Consider the following 19,890-nt stretch of genomic DNA (forward strand, 5'->3'; position numbering starts at 1 on the left):
CGAAAAAGGTGTCGTAACAGCTCGTCCGGCAAACCAAACGCGTCTGCGTGAGCCCTCCTTCGCCGTTGCTCGCGCCAGAACAGCCACCTTAGTCGTATCGCCACGTACACCGCCACCATTTTCTGTCACAAACTCAACGGTCAAATTGACGGCCTCGAAACTGTCACAAAAAAATGTCAATTAGCGGCTGCATAATTAGGTGTGCAACGTCACCACTTCTGCCACATCCGTGACGTAATCTGCAGCCACCCATGACGCAAAAAAGCAAAATGGCCGCCGGCCACGACCGACCAATAGGAGCGAGGCTTGTTGACACCTTTTTGACAAGTTTTTGACAATTTTCTTAATTGACAGTTGCGTAATCTGGCCCCAGGTTAGAATAAATGGGCCGCCTCCTACTGTCCGAGGTGAGGCCCTGGGCTGCAGCCCCCTAAGCCCCCCCTAGTCCAGTGCTGCGCGTGACCTCAAACATATAGCCTCGTGCTCGATCAAGACAACAACCTCAATTGAAGCCGAAGAAACAGCCATAGCGTTTGCCATTTCCTCCTCCGCTGCCACACTCATTCTAAGTGACTCTAAAACAGCAATCACGAATTTTGCGCGGGTACAGATTCATTCTACCACCCGAAAAATCCTCAATTCTCGCTCCACAGAGCCGCGACCAGTTCAAATACTTTGGGTGCCAGCCCACGCTGGTAACCCCGGCAACGAAATGGCCCACTCTTGCTCGAGCGTATACGTCAACCGAGCGGGGCACTCAGTAGACCGGGGTAGCGCTAGGGACCGGCTCGTCACCTATCATGAAATAACCCTCCATTACAAGGAGCAGACTCGTCTATCCCCCACCACACGTCTACCTCTCGAAAGAACAACAAACTACCTGGACACAGCTGCGGGCTCACAGATTCCCTTCACCGGCTTTGTTAGCTCTTATCCGCCCCAGGCCAATACAGGCCCCAATGCTCTCTTTGTGGGTTTCCGAGGGCCAACTTTTACCACATTTTATATCTCTGCCGAGGATTCCAACCACCTGGAACCTCACGTACAAAGAGGGATGGGAGATCATGGTCTCCAGCTCCGAACCAGCCTCACAAAGGCGGCTGGTAAAGTGGGCTGGAGCTGTCGCCGCACGTCATGGACTGTTGGCCACCACCCGGGATCAAGTGCCAGACCAACCCTAGGCAGTAACTCATCCATAAGGCTCATCAGTAACGCTTTCACCTACCTACCTGTGTGTTTTATTTTTTTCAGGATCCATGCAATATCCGCGGTGACTAAACTTTGTCCAAAAAGTGGATAATGTATCTATCTTATTGTAAAGGAAAAACGCATTTCTAATTTAGAAACTACGTACGGCAGTGTTCTGAAAACGCTTCAGGTCGTCTGGTTTCATTATCGTTGTGGCATGCTGCAACAGCTTGAGCCGCGACATACCCATTTGTCCAGCTTTAGGAGCAACCCAGTCGGAAGTAACCAAACATGCGAATTTCACACCTGCAAACACAGCATGACCGGCGTATCGAGTCCATGCATGCATCATGCAGTCCATGCAGTGCTGTACATATACGTAGGCTCTTTCTCTAATCAGGCAAGCGCGCTCTTCATGGCAGGAAGGAAGGATCTACGCTAGCATCAATGCTCTTGTGTAAAGAGGAATTCATGATCCTTCAAGTTGTGCATACAACTTTTTCCTCGCTTTCCCCGCAACGTCGTGTTGCAAAATAAAAATGAAATTCAATTCAGTATCGCACTAGGAAATATAAAAAAAAGCTGCGTCCTCGCTTGCAATAACTTTGAAATATATACGTCTTCTTTCTTCATGTTAATATTGACTGCTAAGAGAGCAATATTCACTACAGCTGCGTCCAACGTAAGACGCAGTTTCAACTAGGAGTACGCCCGCCTCGTTCAATCAACACTGGCAACGGCGCTCAGGCTCTGACGTTGAAAACCGCTGATGGACATTGCATGTTGCAGTTAAAAGAATGGCATTACGCAGCTGGCTGAGGGTCTCGTGTGCTTATATTGTTATGCACGCAGATGCTAGCTACCGTCGGCGCGCACGATAGTTCGCACTGTCACAGAAGTTAGTCAACATATTTATCCACTCAGCGCAAAATAACCGCTCGCTACCGCACCAGGTGAATATGCGTCCACTTCGAAATAAAATATCGATGATAATGCGCGATGCTTAAAGCGGCGCATTAAAACGACACCGGCACAGTTCGACTCTCGAACCCATTTTCCAGCGCCGATTCTTGCCGTCATCAAGCGAAGTTGAGGACGCGGTAGGATCAAGCTGTGGGCGCGGTGTTGCCAGATCAGTGTTGTAGGCGTTACCGAAAAAAAGTAACTAAATACTACTCGTTAAGCTAAAAAAAAAAGGAGCGCGTTACCGACCTACGTTAGTTACAAAAAAAAAAGGAACGCTGTACTGTTTCGGGAAAAAGTACCGCACGTTATTTCGTCTTTATTTCATGGCCATAAATTTTAGTTAGTGCGTCTTCGCTGCAAGAGCTGACGATACCAATTTAATAAAGTTCATATTTCACGTACCACTTCTGCCCAAACAACGATTTTACGCATGCAGGACTTTAGCAGCGTTTTAGTGGCCTGTAGAGTCATGTGAGCCAAAGTAATGTGATCACTGTGTCAAGCTGACTGAAAAGCAACCACTTTTGCTGCGGAGATGAAAAAAAGAAATGTATATTGACTGGATTTTCTGTTTTTTGATTTGAAAATGAGTGGGCTGACTCTTGTACACCGTAACAAGTGCCTAAGCTGATAAGCAACGAGTTAATACTGACACTCAACCGTTAAATAGCCGAATCAAGAGAAGTTTATTGTACTGTGAAACAATGGATACAAAACTGACAGGAAATCCAGAGGGGAAACAGAGGTCATACACACCTGCATACATGTACTGTACATCCATACACAACATGTGTATATATACACTTTAACATGCACATATATACAATGACAACCCTGCTGTCTTGGCAGGAAAAAAAAAACTACAAGCACAATCGTTATACATTGCGCAAATACCTCTAACATGAATACACAAATACTATGCTCACCTGTTAATCACTGAAAAAAAAAGGGGGGGTGACAATTTAGAAAGTTATGTGGGCATGATGTAGTGCCTGAAAGTGCGTAGGACCCTGCAGATGTCAGTAGGCTGTCGCGACTAGCGACAACCGGCCTTCTTTGATTTTAATGAACCGTGTGTGCCACCTGCGAAGGAAGGCGGCCTCTCCTAGCTCAACTAGTTGACGGTTTAAATGTTCAGCCATCTGACGGCGGAAGCGAAGTAAGAGGGGATGCATGGCTCGCTGCGGGCGCCTGCGCCAAGCAGCTAAGCCACGCAGCTTCCAAATCACGCATGCCCCTAGGCACACAAGTAAGTCTCTGAACGCGTCTCGTCTGCGCGAATGAGCACGCAACCGGATTTTAAACATACTTGACAGTAATCGCCAAAACACGCGCGCCACGACGCACTCGAAGAGTGCGTGGTCGAGTGTCTCAACGCTCCGACACTGGGGGCAAGTGTTTGACGGTATCACTCTCCATGCTGACAGGCGATCCGCGGTCGGCAATACTCGCCAACCCCGAAGCCAACCGAAATCCCGTATATGAGCGGGCAGATGAGAAGAAGTCAGTTGCTTCCACCTAGCCGCTTGGCTTCGTCTGAGGTTATCGGCCGTCAGGCGGCTCACAGCCAGCGCCTCGCTAACGCGGACCGGGGGCTTACGCCAGATGTCTTCGTCCGGTAGTGCGGCCGTGAGCCGCCTGAAAGCGCTTGAGACGTAGCTATAGTGTGCCGGCGGGTTCACGGCTCTCGGGCCTACGTGCTGTTGGTCCGGTTGAAAATGGCGGAGGGAGATCCCCAAAAAATATTGCACTAAGTGGTATCCAGCATATGCCTGGTTTTGCAATAATGCTAATGTTTCCCGTACTGCAAGCACCTCACATACGGTGGCAGGGCAGGGAAGGCCCAAGCCGCCCATGCTTCGCGGCAAACGCGTCAGCTGGCGAGCCACGACCTCCGTTCTGCCCTCCCACAAAAACGCGCCGCACATTGAGGCAAATCTACGCAAAAAACGGCCGGGGGGGCGAGCAATGTGCCCCACATAAAAAAGTGCCGATGACACACTTGTCTTGATTATAAAAACTCGCTCAGACAGGGAAAGCCTGAACTGAGAAGCAACGGTAAACCGCTGTGCCGCTGTGCGGCGAAGTTCTACCCAATTCCGCGCTGAAACCTCTCCTGTGGGGAGAAAGGTCACGCCGAGGACCTTCATCCTTTCTACCCACTGAATGCCGCTCGGCAGTGCTCCCGAGAACGGGCCCAACCGCATTGCGCTACATTTGGCGGGGTTCAAAAGTGCGCCGGAAAGATTGCTGTAAGCCCTGAACAGCTGAAGGAAGGCGACGCAGCTGTCCGCATCGCGCAGGAAGAGCGACACGTCGTCCGCGTATGCCGACACCCGCAGCTGCCCCTGGGGAGGGAGAGGCAATCCCCTAATGGCGGACGAGGCTATGATGCGACTGAGGAGGGGTTCTAGGCAAATTACAAAATGGGCCGGTGAAAGTGGGCACCCCTGCCGGATGCCTCTTGTTACGTTTATGTGGTCACTAAGGGCAACGAAACCCCGGCAACGAAATGGCCCACTCTTGCTCGAGCGTATACGTCAACAGAGCGGGGCACTCAGTAGACCGGGGTAGCGCTAGGGACCGGCTCGTCACCTATCATGAAATAACCCTCCATTACAAGGAGCAGGCTCGTCTATCCCCCACCACACGTCTACCTCTCGAAAGAACAACAAACTACCTGGACACAGCTGCGGGCTCGCAGATTCCCTTCACCGGCTTTGTTAGCTCTTATCCGCCCCAGGCCAATACAGGCCCCAATGCTCTCTTTGTGGGTTTCCGTGAGCCAACTTTTACCACATTTTATATCTCTGCCGAGGATTCCAACCACCTGGAACCTCACGTACAAAGAGGGATGGGAGATCATGGTCTCCAGCTCCGAACCAGCCTCACAAAGGCGGCTGGTAAAGTGGGCTGGAGCTGTCGCCGCACGTCATGGACTGTTGGCCACCACCCGGGATCAAGAGCCAGACCAACCCTAGGCAGTAACTCATCCATAAGGCTCATCAGTAACGTTTTCACCTACCTACCTGTGTGTTTTATTTTTTCCAGGATCCATGCAATATCCGTGGTTACTAAACTTTGTCCAAAAAGTGGATAATGTATCTATCTTATTGTAAAGGAAAAACGCATTTCTAATTTAGAAACTACGTACGGCAGTGTTCTGAAAACGCTTCAGGTCATCTGGTTTCATTATCGTTGTGGCATGCTGCAAAAGCTTCAGCCGCGACATACCCATTTGTCCAGCTTTAGGAGCAACCCAGTCGGAAGTAACCAAACATGCGAATTTCACACCTGCAAACACAGCTTGACCGGCGTATCGAGTCCATGCATGCATCATGCAGTCCATGCAGTGCTGTACATATACGTAGGCTCTTTCTCTAATCAGGCAAGCGCGCTCTTCATGGCAGGAAGGAAGGATCTACGCTAGCATCAATGCTCTTGTGTAAAGAGGAATTCATGATCTTTCAAGTTGTGCATACAACTTTTTCCTCGCTTTCGCCGCAACGTCGTGTTGCAAAATAAAAATGAAATTCAATTCAGTATCGCACTAGGAAATATAAAAAAAAGCTGCGTCCTCGCTTGCAATAACTTTGAAATATATACGTCTTCTTTCTTCATGTTAATATTGACTGCTAAGAGAGCAATATTCACTACAGCTGCGTCCAACGTAAGACGCAGTTTCAACTAGGAGTACGCCCGCCTCGTTCAATCAACACTGGCAACGGCGCTCAGGCTCTGACGTTGAAAACCGCTGATGGACATTGCATGTTGCAGTTAAAAGAATGGCATTACGAAGCTGGCTGAGGGTCTCGTGTGCTTATATTGTTATGCACGCAGATGCTAGCTACCGTCGGCGCGCACGATAGTTCGCACTGTCACAGAAGTTAGTCAACATATTTATCCACTCAGCGCAAAATAACCGCTCGCTACCGCACCAGGTGAATATGCGTCCACTTCGAAATAAAATATCGATGATAATGCGCGATGCTTAAAGCGGCGCATTAAAACGACACCGGCACAGTTCGACTCTCGAACCCATTTTCCAGCGCCGATTCTTGCCGTCATCAAGCGAAGTTGAGGACGCGGTAGGATCAAGCTGTGGGCGCGGTGTTGCCAGATCAGTGTTGTAGGCGTTACCGAAAAAAAGTAACTAAATACTACTCGTTAAGCTAAAAAAAAAGGAGCGCGTTACCGACCTACGTTAGTTACAAAAAAAAAAAGGAACGCTGTACTGTTTCGGGAAAAAGTACCGCACGTTATTTCGTCTTTATTTCATGGCCATAAATTTTAATTAGTGCGTCTTCGCTGCAAGAGCTGACGATACCAATTTAATAAAGTTCATATTTCACGTAACACTTCTGCCCAAACAACCCTAATTTAACAAGAATACTTTGCACAAATATGCAGGACTTTAGCAGCGTTTTAGTGGCCTTGTAGAGTCATGTGATCCAAAATAACGTGATCACTGTGTGAAGCTGACTGAAAAAAAAGAAATGTATATAGACTGGATTTTCTGTTTTTTGATTTGAAAATGAGTGGGTTGACTCTTGTACACCGTAACAAGTACCTAAGCAACGAGTTAATACTGACACTCAACCGTTAAACAGCCCAGGATGCCAAGAAGAAGTGTATGGAAAAAGCACAAAGCCACACAATGGACCTGTTCGAAGTCCCTACGGTTGACCGTGCAAATAGCCCACACCACTGCGTAAGCGCACAGCGACAAAGCTGTCGAGTTCTAGCACCTGTTCTGATGCGCCTGCTCCTTCAGCACACTGCGCTCTTGGAGCACTTGTCTTCTAGTGAAAAAAAGCTAATAAATTCATAACCTGCTCACAATTTTCAATGCGATCACTCAGAATCACGACAATCCACGGCGACTCAGGTGGTCACCCTGGCGGTGTCGTCGCGAAGCCCGATGGCGTGTCTCCTTTCCAGCCTTCATCGAATTCAACAAAGCCAAGCCAAGTCGCCATCGGATTCAACAAAACATGGCGTCACGGCGAGGCCCCGTCACGTGAATTTTGACTTCGGATCGTTCCTGTGGTTTCGTTTGTGTAGGCATTGCTTGCAGACGTGCAGTTTCGACCTTTCTTTCCTCAATACCAACGCTCACATAGCTGAAAAAATGGTGTTGTGCACTGCCTCAAACTGCAGTAACTTCACTGCAACGGAATGTAACATGCTACGAGTGCCGTCAAGTAGCGAACGGCGCAAGTATGTATACTATACTACGCCGTTGCGATCCGCTGGCAGACTGCCTGCTACGAGCTCCACGGACAACCCTTGGCTTTGCTTCGAGCATTTTGTTGGTGGTAAACGTTTCAGAGCGTTGTGCAAGCTTGAGAATTTGGTTAAGTAGGCTGTTTTCTCTCCTTGAGGAGCACCAATTTCTGTCTCGGACAACTTCGGCCACAGCCGGTCTCGCATGACGGCGGCAGAACCGCGCGGTCGTTGGTGTGCAGATATGTGCTATTCGGCCTCCGTCACTACAGCTCGACAAGATGTTAAAGGACAGAACGAGTTATTCCTCAGAAATTTGTGCTGGATGCGAGTTGCTGGAATTCAGAGCTAACACTTCAGGCCTATGCGATCACCACCGTCAGCTGCCGAAACGGCGACACCGGCCACGGCGGGGTCCCGTCGCCTGTGATTGCTGGTCGCAGTATATGTTTACGAGCACTTTTAGGAATTATTAATTGTTATATGAGAATATATTTGCTAACTTCATGCCCAAAGTGAAACACACATTTTCACCAGCAGACCAGTCGACATGTGCACGCAGCAAGTATGGAAAAATTATAAGCGAGCTGTTACAGTTCCCCGTTTGTGTGGACCGGCATGTTGCAGTTATGCTTCTCCGTTTCCTGTGTGAGGAGAGGGAGGGTGACAGACAAGGTGATCGCATTACAAAGTGATAAGAATTATTCACCACCATTCTTTTCATACTCTGAGGCAGTAAGTTATGAGCACGGTAGAGCGTAAAAAAAAATCATGCTTCGGCTGTTCCAGCACACACAGAAGCTTGATCAGAGTTGTTTTCAGCACATAGGAGAATTGACATCCGAGACAAATGTTATGATATTGAACTGTCGCTGCGCAGCAAAGCATCATTTGAAAACTGTCTAGGTGCTCAACATGCATGTGAAGTAGATAAATGTCTGCGTCTATAGCTTACGTGTGATGCATTGCATGCTTGCATGTCGGAATATTGCACTGAATGGTTGACTTATTTAGAGAGACATTGGTGATTTCAAGAAGTGCAGAATGCTGCAAGGACGGCAGAGGCCGGTCTGGTGGTCATTGGGTCAATTATGCGCAAGAATAAAAAGTAATAAACATGCTATAAAATTGCTAGTTTTAAAAGGCCAAGGAACACATTGTGTTCACAGACATTCCAGATTTTTTGGTACCACGTGTCTTAGGGACGGTTTACCAAAGTCAGTTAACATACAAGCTATGCCGCAGTGCTCATGCCAAAACTCAAACTGGGTGGGAACGCCTTTGATTCAACATTGCAGAAGATTTGGTGAAAGGAACTTGTAGAAAATGCTGAAAACAACTCCGATCAAGCTTGTGTGTGTGCTGGGAACAGCCGAAGCATGATTTTTTTACACTCTACCATGCTATTTATTATAATTTACTATTTGTCGCTCAGATCTCCTGCATTAAACTCATTTATTACGTGCTGTGCTGTATAAAATGTGCCTGCAAGAGTTCTTGCAAGACAACGGTTATATCAGATGTTATTACTCACATGACAAGAAGAGTTACCAGTTAACAGCCGATGAACTTTCTCATTTTGCAGTTCAACAAACAGTAAAGCTGCCTAAGTGAAGAGTTACTTCTGCTTTTGGCTGCGGTCTGCTTTCTGTTTTGTCTTTATGCCTATGTTGTGGTGCCTGTAGCGTAGCTGTTGCATCAGGCTTTGATGCCTTTTTCTGATTTGAGGTTTTCATTAAGAAAAACTCAAAGCAAGCTCATTTTCTCCCTAGCTGCTTGTGTTGTTAGTTGTTACTAACCTACCTTACCTTGAACACTTTGCACACAATGCATAAGCTATATAATCCACATTTATGTACATGTGTATCAGCAGCTGAGGTGCCTGCCATTGGGGATATCTGTCCGTACATTGGCTGGTGGTTCTTCTTCGACCAGGCTCCGAGCACTAAGTTCACCACTAAGTTCACGACAGCAAAATGGCTACAGGCTCTCCTCTGCCTTGATGGGAAGCCACATTGATTTACTTTCTGAAGCTAGTGAACATTGATCAAGAGATGCCGTATAACAAAGCATTTATTTTAGTACTTGTTTTCATCTACACAATGCAGCAACCAGCATTTGGGAAATCAAGCTCAGGAATTCTTAACATTCAGAGCTGCGAGTTATATGTAAATGGCATGTAATGTCCCACACCACCATGCAGGCCATGAAATGCATTGCAGTGCATAACTACGCATGGTTAATTTTGTGTGTGAGAAGTTCTTATGCATGTGCCAAAGCCTCAGTAAATGGGTGCACCTCTCATTGCTGGAATAGATGTTATGTCACTTGCCTATACATGCCCTTGACGCACATTTGTAGAGGTTTTTAGCCACAAAGTCTCGGCACATGCTCGGTGCAATTCGTACTGGCAGAAATAATACAGTAGGGCTGAAAATGCAAGACATTTGTCATGCAGTTGCATTTCTGCATTATAGACAAACTGAAATTCAGTTGCTTGAGACAGTTGTTATGCATGCCAGCTTGTGCAGTAATTATTCCATAAGCCATAGCAAATATTTGACAAAAGCAGTTGAGCTGGCAAGAACATTAATCGACAGCAAAACAGATTGTGCACCTTTGCTAAGGTCGTGAAGCATTAAGTACGGACTTGTGGGAAGAGCTCAACACGCCGCATGTGCCAATTTTAGCGCAGAAAATAAAATGCGGTCTACCTTGCTTGCAGGCAACGACAGCTCCGTTGCTGCCGCATGGCAAGAAACCCTCCGATGAAGTGCTCGTGAAAGCTTTGTAAAGGCTATAAAATCACAAAATATTGTAACTTGCATGGTGTTACGTCTAGAAGTGATACATGGGCAATGAGGGACGCCATAGTGAAAGGCTTCAGATTAGTTTAGACGGGTTCTATCGCACAGCACACGGGTGTCTTTCGCATTTCGCCTCCTTCAAAACGCAGCCGCCACGTCCCAGATTTGACCCAGGTCCTCCGATTCGGCAGCCGACTGCCCTAACCACTAAGCCACTGCGGCTGGTGTAGAAAAAGCACCGCAAGTACTCAGAGGATTTGCATGATGCAAGCTCTTCGCCATCGCAGCCACTGTGCTACAATGTGCGCAGCAGTGTGCTCGTATGTAATGCTAGAGTACGGTTGCTGGTAGTCCATATATTCAGCGCCTGGTAGCGTGTAACCTCTCGAAAATATGTACCCTAACATATATTAGAGATCAATGTAGCAGCCTCATGATAATTGCAACATGATAATTGTGCATGATAATAGTAACAACAGGAAAACTTTTCAGTGAGTGAATGAAGCGTCTTAGACCTCTGCGCGAACAGACGACGCATGCCGAAACGATTGCACTTGCAACGCTTTTTCGCCAATAATTCATATACGGAACGTCGAGCGCGGACATAATAATGCACGTACAGTATCCTGATTGCTTCTACGGCTTCATGCGCGTGTATTAACGCATAAAGAGCCGAATTAAAGTTTGCAAGTTCTGCATTTCAAGCAAAGCGCTGTACACAAGCATCTCGCCGAACGACCTGGAAGTCGGAGTACCCAGCATGACTTGCGGCCCGTTCAGATTGGGCACCACCTATTACGTCATGCTCAACATAGCTGTTCACTGCAGATTCTAGAGACTGGATAAGTTTAGTGTCTCTTTTTAGTGTCGCGGTGGAATTTGCGTGGACCAGGTTGCTCCCGAGCAACCTCACACGACTAATAAACCCAATAATACCTGCTATTATGAAGACGCGTCTTTTATGGGTACCATCGAGTGTCAACACGCACACACACACATAGTGTGCGCAGGCAGGTTCTATAGCTCAATAGCGAGAGAGAGAGAGAAGACTTTATTTACACCGGCATGGATCTCGGGGCAGGGGCTCAGCCAGGGAGGGTCTCCCCTTGCTGGCCCTCCTGCATCGTGACCACAGAGAAGGTTTTGGAGTAAGCCTCCTCTACCAAGCGTATTACGATTTTTTGTACATCTGCATTTGGGCTGCGGATGTAGGACTCTCAGGCAACTTGATCAAGGGGATCAGTCTGTTTAGCTCCCGGAGATTCGGGGCATTGCCAGATTAGATGATTTTGACTCAGAGGTATGTTGCAGAGATTGCAAGCCTCTGGGTCACCTGTAAGCCCACTATGCAGAGTAACATAAGGGAAGAAGCGCTTGGCCTGAATTTTTCGCCAGGCCCTACATTCTGTTTGGGACCTATCTAGTGGTGGATAGATCTTTCGGCCTAGTCTGGGAGTCTCGGAGAGCTCCTTGTAGGTGATGAGGGGGTCTTTGTCTCAAGGTAGTGGGGTCTCTACGGCTGCTCGGGTGCATACATCTCGAGCGACGCAATGGGCAGCCTCATTGCCTGGTAGACCCTCATGAGCTTGAACCCAGATGACTGAAACCTCCCGGCTTAGCGGGTGCTTCCTCAGTAGACTGGCCGCCTGCTTGGAAATTAGGCCCGTGCCAAAGTTCCTAACAGCCGCCTTATTGTCTGTAGTACCGGTACATGCTAGCGCTATCACAGCCTCTTCAGCTATTAAAGCGTTACGCATATTGACAGATCCAATTACCTTCTGGGAGTGGTTACCATCTACCACTGCTATGACCACGGCCACCTCTAGCCCACTGGCAGCATCGCAATAGGCTGGTTCCTCAGGAAGGTCTTTCATTAGTTTACTTTGAATAAATTTTGCTCTATGCCCCCTTCATTCCTTGTCATGAATCGGGTGCATATATTCTTAGGAATTGGTGCAATTTTGAATAGTTTCCGCGTCTCAAGCTCCAGGGGTTCAGCACAGGGGTGGCTCTTGTGACGGAAGCCATAGTTCTTGTAGTATTTTTCGGGTGGAGTTGAGCCGCCAGGTCTGTTACATGTCATATGTGGCATGCCATAATCCTATTATTAAAATCTGCCCTTGTATGCAAGTTTATGGGGGGTAATAAAACAACTTAATTTTTGACATGTTAAATGTATTGATACGTGCTAACTGCAATTTTTCTTAGGTGCCCCTTCAGTACTTTTTCTGGCCTGCAACTTAAGAAGAACCATGCATTGGATAGTACTGCAATACCTTCACCTAATTGCACTGGCAGCCTGATGCACCCCAATGCTCCTGCTCACATTTTGGTCCCAAGCTTCGATATAGTTTCATTTTTTTCTTGCAGAAAATATGGATTCTGGTTCTCGAGAAGCAGGTAGCGAGCTTCTGGGGCATGCTGTTACAGGATGGTATAGTTGCAGCTACGTATCTTATAATTTATTTCTCACTGTGCTCCAGTGTAGCCCTGTTGTTGAGGGTGCTTTCAGTATTCAGCATGAAGGCGGCTTCACATAACTTGAGCAAGTCAAGTGCTGCCTTTGATGGGGATACAAGAGGTATGCTACCAGGCACAAAATACTTCACACATAACCAGCTGTTTTCAGGGAGGTTCACATTGCTACCTGTGATGGCTGGAGCACAATCATGGCATGTTTTAAAGTTCTTCACCTGGCTAACTGCATGGGCACATATGTACAAAAGCCCTCCACAACATCCTTATCCTTGCTCTGAATTAAAGACTATTTTATTTTAGTCATTGTTTTCATATTACATTATAAGGATATAGCTAGCATGCTTGCATATTTTTTTTAGGGGCGCTTCTGTTAAATGAGTCATAGACACCTAATTTTAGGTGCGTGTTTTATTCTTTCAAGTGATGCGCTATACAATGGAAAACATGGTTCACCATGTGGTATTTGCCTAGGACCATTAAATAATATATAATTCAATTTCTTTTCTCATGCAACATGTTTCGGTTTCATCAACTGAAGGATGGCTGTGGAGCCATCGGAAGAAAAAAAGAATCGTGAGCAAGGTTGCTAGGCCGCAAAACTTCCATCCCGTACTTCAGAATACTGTGCAATGACACAACAAATACCCGATAGTGTTTTTTTTTCTCTGAATCTATGTCACGCTGATGCGCTAGCGATGGCGCAGACTTCAAGAGTGAGCATTTGCTCAAATTTTAAAATAGGATTAAAATATATTCTAGACCTCCCTTGAGTTTAATACTTGGCTCCAGTGGTCCTATTTGGTCCTCACATGCAAAGGAAACATAAGACAGCTTTGTAAAACCTTGTAATTTGGTATCTCTACCCCTTTAAAGGGAGTCTACTGTAGTAACAGTCAGCTGCCAATCCTAAGTTCTGTACTATATCGCTGTGAATTATTAGAATTTAGCTAACCAGCCTACTATAGTTATCACATTCACTATTTTCACACGTCTTCCGCTACTCGCACTACTACGTTTTGCAAAGCCATTTTTGATGAGAATGCAGTTTTGTTACATATCTGCAAAGAAACCATTTTTTGCAACCAAAATTACATTAACACAGTGATTCCAAGAGGCAGCTTTCTTTGTGGTGCTATTTCCCTTAGAAAATGCTTACACCTATAATTGATGCTTACAAATGCTTACAGATTTCACCTACAAAATGCTTACAGCTTTTTTTTATGCATGCAGTGTAATAAAAATGCTGTTAACCCTTTCCGACTCAGCGATTTGGAATCACAGACATATGCATGAGATGAGGAAGAAAACGCCAACTGTTTTTATGGCAAATCCAGCATTTATTTAGCTGTTTATATATATTAAAAATAAAAACCGTAGGCAAATAATATTTTGTAAGAAGGGAGTGCGAAAACTGCTTGCACTCTGCTGCCACCATTGATGGATACCACTGCCTCCCTTCGGCCGTATGGAAAAAATAAATTGGCTGCGGCTTAGCTCAGCTAACCCTGGTTATGCAAGCGAAAGCTTTGGTACCGCCCAGTTAAGCCTTGGTGTAACTGTGGTTAGCAACGAGCGAGGTGAAGGTACCGCTCTTCATTGGTTTCGGCTGCCTGTTTAGTGCATTTACGCTTCCTATCGATTGCTAAATCCCTTACACAGTTGGCAGTGTCGACCAGATGATCAGACTCGGCCTGATGCCTGCGAGTACCCACCTTTGAGGACGTTGGCTCCGGCTAACTTGCTTCGTCTGTAGCAAGACGCTGGATAGGGAGTGTGCAGCGGTCTGCAACGATGATAGCGCACATGGCTGCACCTGCTGCGAGGCACGTGGTACGTCACGTGGTTACTTAAGCAGCTCCGCTCCTGTTCAAGGTCATGTGTACAGACAACAGCGAAATGGGCGCAGCTAAGCTAGTAAAGCTTTCGATTTAAAAAATGGTGTTTGTTTTAGAGGTGGACTAGCAGGTGACGTTATTCCTTCAAAGTAAATTCTTTCGTAAAAACAAGTTAACGAGAGCTACAAGGGTTCGCAGAGATCAGTGATTCCAAATGGAATGATTGGAAGGTGTAGGCCCTAAAGTAGAACGTGCCTTGCAGTTGTGTTTGAGTTCTGTAACAGTTTGTGTTGTCTAAATGTCGCCTTTTCTGACATTTCTGCACCTTATATATCAGGAGAAATGCTTTTTCCTCCAAAGCAGACATTCAGAACACGAGACCTTTAGAATGCAAGAGCTGCCCACCTCATGTGATGAGGTGTTGGACATTGATTCACCAGATGCTGACCAAGCAGTCAGATGCTGACCAAGCAGTCGTTGCATGAACCCGACAAAAACAAGCAGAAGAAGATGATGATGATGATGGATTTTTATGGCGCAAGGGCATCTACGGCCAAAGAGCGCCATGGAACAAGGTATTTTTCAAATTCTCAAGGTGGGGTCGAAGACCCATTTCCCAAGCATTTCACCCTAAATAAGCCGAGCACCAGACCAGGGGAAAGCTTGTACCCATTGTATCACCGGTGGGTACCCGGCGGCACTGGGGATCGAACACCGCAGCTCCCGCATGCGAGGCGGATGCTCAACCACTTGGCCGCTGCGGTAACATGCAGAACATGAAAGCGATGAACCTGAATGCAATTTCTGCCCTCACATGAAATTGAAAACTGCAATATAATGAAAAACCAAGTGGTTGTGCAACGACTGCTCTAAAAATAAACGCCAAAAAACTCAACAGAAAAAAACCATTTTGACACAGCGTGGTAAATGCTTACTATGACAGAATTTTAAAAATAATGCATAATGCAAACTCCGACAACAGGAAGCACCAGCTTTGCCTCCCTGATATGGTGAAAAAAATTCTGCCATGATTCAATCTTTCAGAATTCCATTTTACCTGTGGTGAACTTCATAACCGTTAGAAAGTCCAGAGCAAAAGCCCGATGTATCCGCCGTAATGCCAAAAGAACTTCATGGCAAGATTACGTGTCGTCTATAAACAGCTCAACCACATCAAAACAAATGTGGGAGAAGGTTAGAAAGATGAGTGGCAGCTACTCCCCATTCACAATTCCCTTTTTCTCAGCCCCTGGTATACAGACAAATATAGAAGAACAGGCAGATATTTTGGGTGAATATTTTTGTACAGTCTCCAGCTCATCTCACTACACAGAATCATTCCTAAAATACAAAAGCACAACTGAAAAACAGACCGCCGACAAGTGGCGGTACAAATGAATCCTATAATAATTTACTTGCAGTTCAAAAATTCATCCAGTACTATCCGCCGGCAAGCAGACTGCACCTGGCCCTGACGAAATACATTATCAACTGCTAGCCCATCTTTTTAAACCTGCTGTAGAGGTACTTTTAATATCTTTTTTTAACAAAGTTGGGTATCGGGGGGGAAAATACCCAAAGCCTGGAAAAAAGCTGTTATTGTTCCACTTTTGAAAACCGGAAAACCACCTGCCCTTCCTAGCAGCTATAGGCCCATAGCCTTCACCAGCTGTCTAGTGAAATCCTTTGAAAGTGATGTGAATATCAGATTAACCTTCGTGTTAGATGTCCGTGAGCTTCTGGATGTCCACCAATGTGGTTTGAAAAAGTGTGCTCCACTGCCAACCACCTTGTTCGACTTGAAAATACTGTTCGAGAAGCTTTCATACGCAACACTGCCTTGCTGTCTCCTTCAATTTAGAGAAAGCATATGAAAAAACCTGGAGGTTTGGGATTCTTCAGGACCTGACTGAGCTTGACATCCACAGCCAGAAGTTGAACTGCCTTAAAGACTTCTGTCTAACCATTCATTTAATGTCTGCCTAGCTCAACCCGTTCGAGGAATTTTATTCAGGAAAATGGAATACCTCAAGGATGAATTTAAGCACAACACTCTCTCTTTTAAAAATGAATTCTATAAGAAAAATAATCTCTCCAGGTACGAGCTTCCCCTGGCCTGGTGCTCAGCTTATTCAGGGTGAAATGCTTGGGAAATGGGTCTTTGACCCCACCTTGAGCAAATGAAAATACTTTGTGCCATGGCGCTCATTGGCCATAGATGCCCTTGCACCATAAAAATACACCATCATCATCAACAGGAAAATAATCTCAAAGTCCATTATGCATTCAGTCTATATAGCTCTCCCCCAAATGATCAGGCTAAACACATGCTGTTACATTAGGCGGGAGGCCCCGCCTGCTCGTTCTGGTTTTCTCGCTTCGTAGATGTCGCTCGAAAGTCTGTTGCCCATGGTTCCATATATGAAGCAGGTTAGAATAAATGGGCCACATTCTCCTACTGTGCGAGGTGAAGCCCTGGGCTGCAGCCCCCTTAGCGCCACCCCCTCCCCCCCTAATCCAGCGCTGAACACAACCACGTGAAATGTGGTTCCCCCACAAAGAAATTTTCAGGTCACACCCCCGAAGAGGTTGTATACATACATTTCAATCTTTTGGCGTGCATTCTCTTCTCGGAGCTACAAAACTACAAAATCAGCGCTTCAGGCATCATGAATTTCTACCCTTCCCACTTCCTTGTCGAGGGCAACGCGGTAATTCAAGAGAGAGAGAGAGAAAATTTTGTCAGGGAGATGGTGATATTCTTGGGTCACTTCAGCCGCTCCGGTTACCTCTTGCGTTCTTGCCGTGGCCCGGGACTGAACGTCCGGGTTCGGGCTGGCGAGAACAGCTTCCCATTTTTCAAGCGTGAAAGATGCCGGAGGCGGATCCTCCGTGGAAACTTATTCAATCGCAATGATCGCAGATTTCCTTTTCGTGGCTCCAAGAGGTTGACCACCGCTCCCTTGGCAAATCAAGAAAGCCTTGGTCTAACAGCGGCAGCGTGCTCAGTAGGATGCGCCGCGTTGAGAACTCGCTTGCACAGGGTAAGAAAAGTAAACAATTGCGATGCCCACCCTACAGCATGCTGCATGGAAGGCTGTAAAAGTATAGTATGCTAAAAACATCTGGCTTCAATGCGGCAAACTGTTGCCCGAACACCCATTTCAGCACGAGGCACTTGCTGCCAGTGACATCATAAAAAGAAACGCGCTTAATTATTAACTAGCACGAAGTTCGAATAGGGACCGCCGTTGTTTCTTTCGACGACAGTTTTAAAAACAGGGCCCACTCCGACGGCGCACAGCTTAACTATGTGCTGCCGCGATCTCAACGCTCATGCACATTTCCTCCAAGACTGTCCGAGGCGAGAGTTCAGCCAGGTTTGGCAAACCGTGCCTTCTTGTCCGATATCGGAGATCGTGGCAAATTTAATTTTCCTATGCCTATGAAATGACGCCCGTGCAGCTAATATACTATACTGACATAATGTAGCGCGTCCTCTAGTGGAGATCAGTGATGAGTCTTTCTAGAGCTACAACTTTAATTCCATGAATTACGCGCTGCTGGTAACGCTTCGCTGTTTTCCATGAATATTCGCATGCCTAGCGAATAATCCCACAAATACCTGATTCGTACTGATTCAGTTTTCAACTATACTATTCATATTCGATTCGGCAGCAAAACTACGTACACTATCCGTGTTCGATTCGCTATCGAAAAAGTACTATTTGCACACACCTAAATTAATTTCCCACGCAGAGCGCTAGTGTGACCTCCAAGCGAAAAGCAGTCGTAGAGAACATTACTGCCTTCTGGATGCAAGTTCTTAAAGTTGACTGCCTTTAAATATAAGAAATGCTTTGCTTAGCTTCGTTCCTGATTATTGCTAGCTGAAGTTTCTGAACGTAACATCACATCGTGCATCAGAGCGTGGTTAACTGAAATAGGCGAACTGCTACGTAATAAATGAAATTCGCAAGTGAGAGTGCCATAGGGAAGTTGCGGCAAAGACGGGTACTTCATTTCCTTTTGCAAGTCAGAATTCTACCCCTGGCGCATGTAGCAGATGAGCTCGCGCGCGTCCCTCTCCGTGGGTCCATGGTCATGGTAGTGAAGTCATTGTGTACGCTCCGTCTCGCAGCTTGTTCACAGTAGTGGAAGCTGCGAGCACGAAGAAACGACTTGCAAACCTGCGTACTTGGCTTACGAGCGCGTGCGAGCAGCACACCTGTCGAAGCCGTCGCCTCGTGCTCGTAGTAGCTTCCACTCCGCTGCAAGTCCGAGTATCAACATCCACACAGCAGCATGTGCTCCTCCCTACACACCTCTATGACTTCTCGGGGGTAAGTTTCGGTCAACTAAGCAAACACTTCTGCACCCTACATGAATGATATCTGCACGAGCGGGCACGCTGGCGAGGCTGTACCTGTCTAACAGCTCATGCTTCACTCCAGCTTCAGACTCCTCCGCTCTTGCGAAATCAAAGAAGCTTTTATAGGACTGATCATTCGGTTGCGGCTGCACACAGCTTGATGAGCTTCCACACACGAGGAGGCGGTAACTTAAATGCAGATAAAAATCCTGCGTTAGCAGTAACGACTGCCGACAGTAAAGACAAACGCTCAAGGCAAGGCCAGCAAGGCGCAGCGCGAATCGCCGCTGCCTGCTAATAAAGGCATGGAGGAGGAAAAAAAAAAAACAACGGTCGCACGCGTCGCGCCCTCTGGCGCCACGCTGGCGCGACGCGGTGAAACCCGGCGTAACTGGAACCAGCCGGCGGCCATGGCGCGCGCACACTTGCGGCCATGGCGCGCGCACACTTGCGCCCAGTGCAACCCGTCAGCGCCACAGACAAGATGCGTGCCGAGACAGCACAGCACTGTTCGCGAGGCATGGTACTTACTTCTCAATGTGGTAGTACATGTAGCCACCCCTGTCACTGCGCTTGAGAACGCGCCGCTCGGCGAGTCAGTCGCTTCGTCGGCAGACTCCAGCTTGACGCGCTGTCGCCCCGCACCGCAATCGCCCGAGCGCGAGCAAGCAGCAGCACTTTTCCTCTCTCGTCTCTGCCGCCCTGCCCACCAAGCTAGCTGGGGTCCCCCTTTCCCACGCAACCTGGCCGTGCCCTTCCTGCCACATCCCCCTCGTCTCTTCTCATGGATACCCCCTCCCAGCCCTTCCGAAAGAGACAAAGGAGGAGGGGGGGGGGGAGGCAAAAAAGCGGATCCCGCTGCAAACCAATGACGCACCGCCGTGTGCTGAAGGCGAGCCCCTCGCGAAAGGCCGCGCGTAGAAGAAGCGAACAACGAAAAGACAGCAGCGAGAGAGGACGCGAAGCGAACGGGGAAGCAGAAAGAGGAGGAAGGAGGCGGAGGAGGAAAAAAAAACGA

The 19,890-nt window shown here is 47.2% G+C and overlaps 1 long non-coding RNA gene across 1 annotated transcript; it reads left to right on the forward strand.

Annotated features, from left to right (window-relative positions):
* Positions 1-6,837: 6,837 nt before the first annotated feature.
* LOC144114323 (uncharacterized) lies at positions 6,838-11,127 on the forward strand. The gene is made up of 2 exons (XR_013311014.1): positions 6,838-7,374; positions 10,106-11,127. It is a non-coding gene; the product is annotated as an uncharacterized LOC144114323 (long non-coding RNA).
* Positions 11,128-19,890: the final 8,763 nt, after the last annotated feature.

The sequence above is a fragment of the Amblyomma americanum genome, chromosome 1 (genome assembly GCF_052857255.1).
Source record: "Amblyomma americanum isolate KBUSLIRL-KWMA chromosome 1, ASM5285725v1, whole genome shotgun sequence".
Taxonomy (NCBI): Eukaryota; Metazoa; Arthropoda; class Arachnida; order Ixodida; family Ixodidae; genus Amblyomma; species Amblyomma americanum.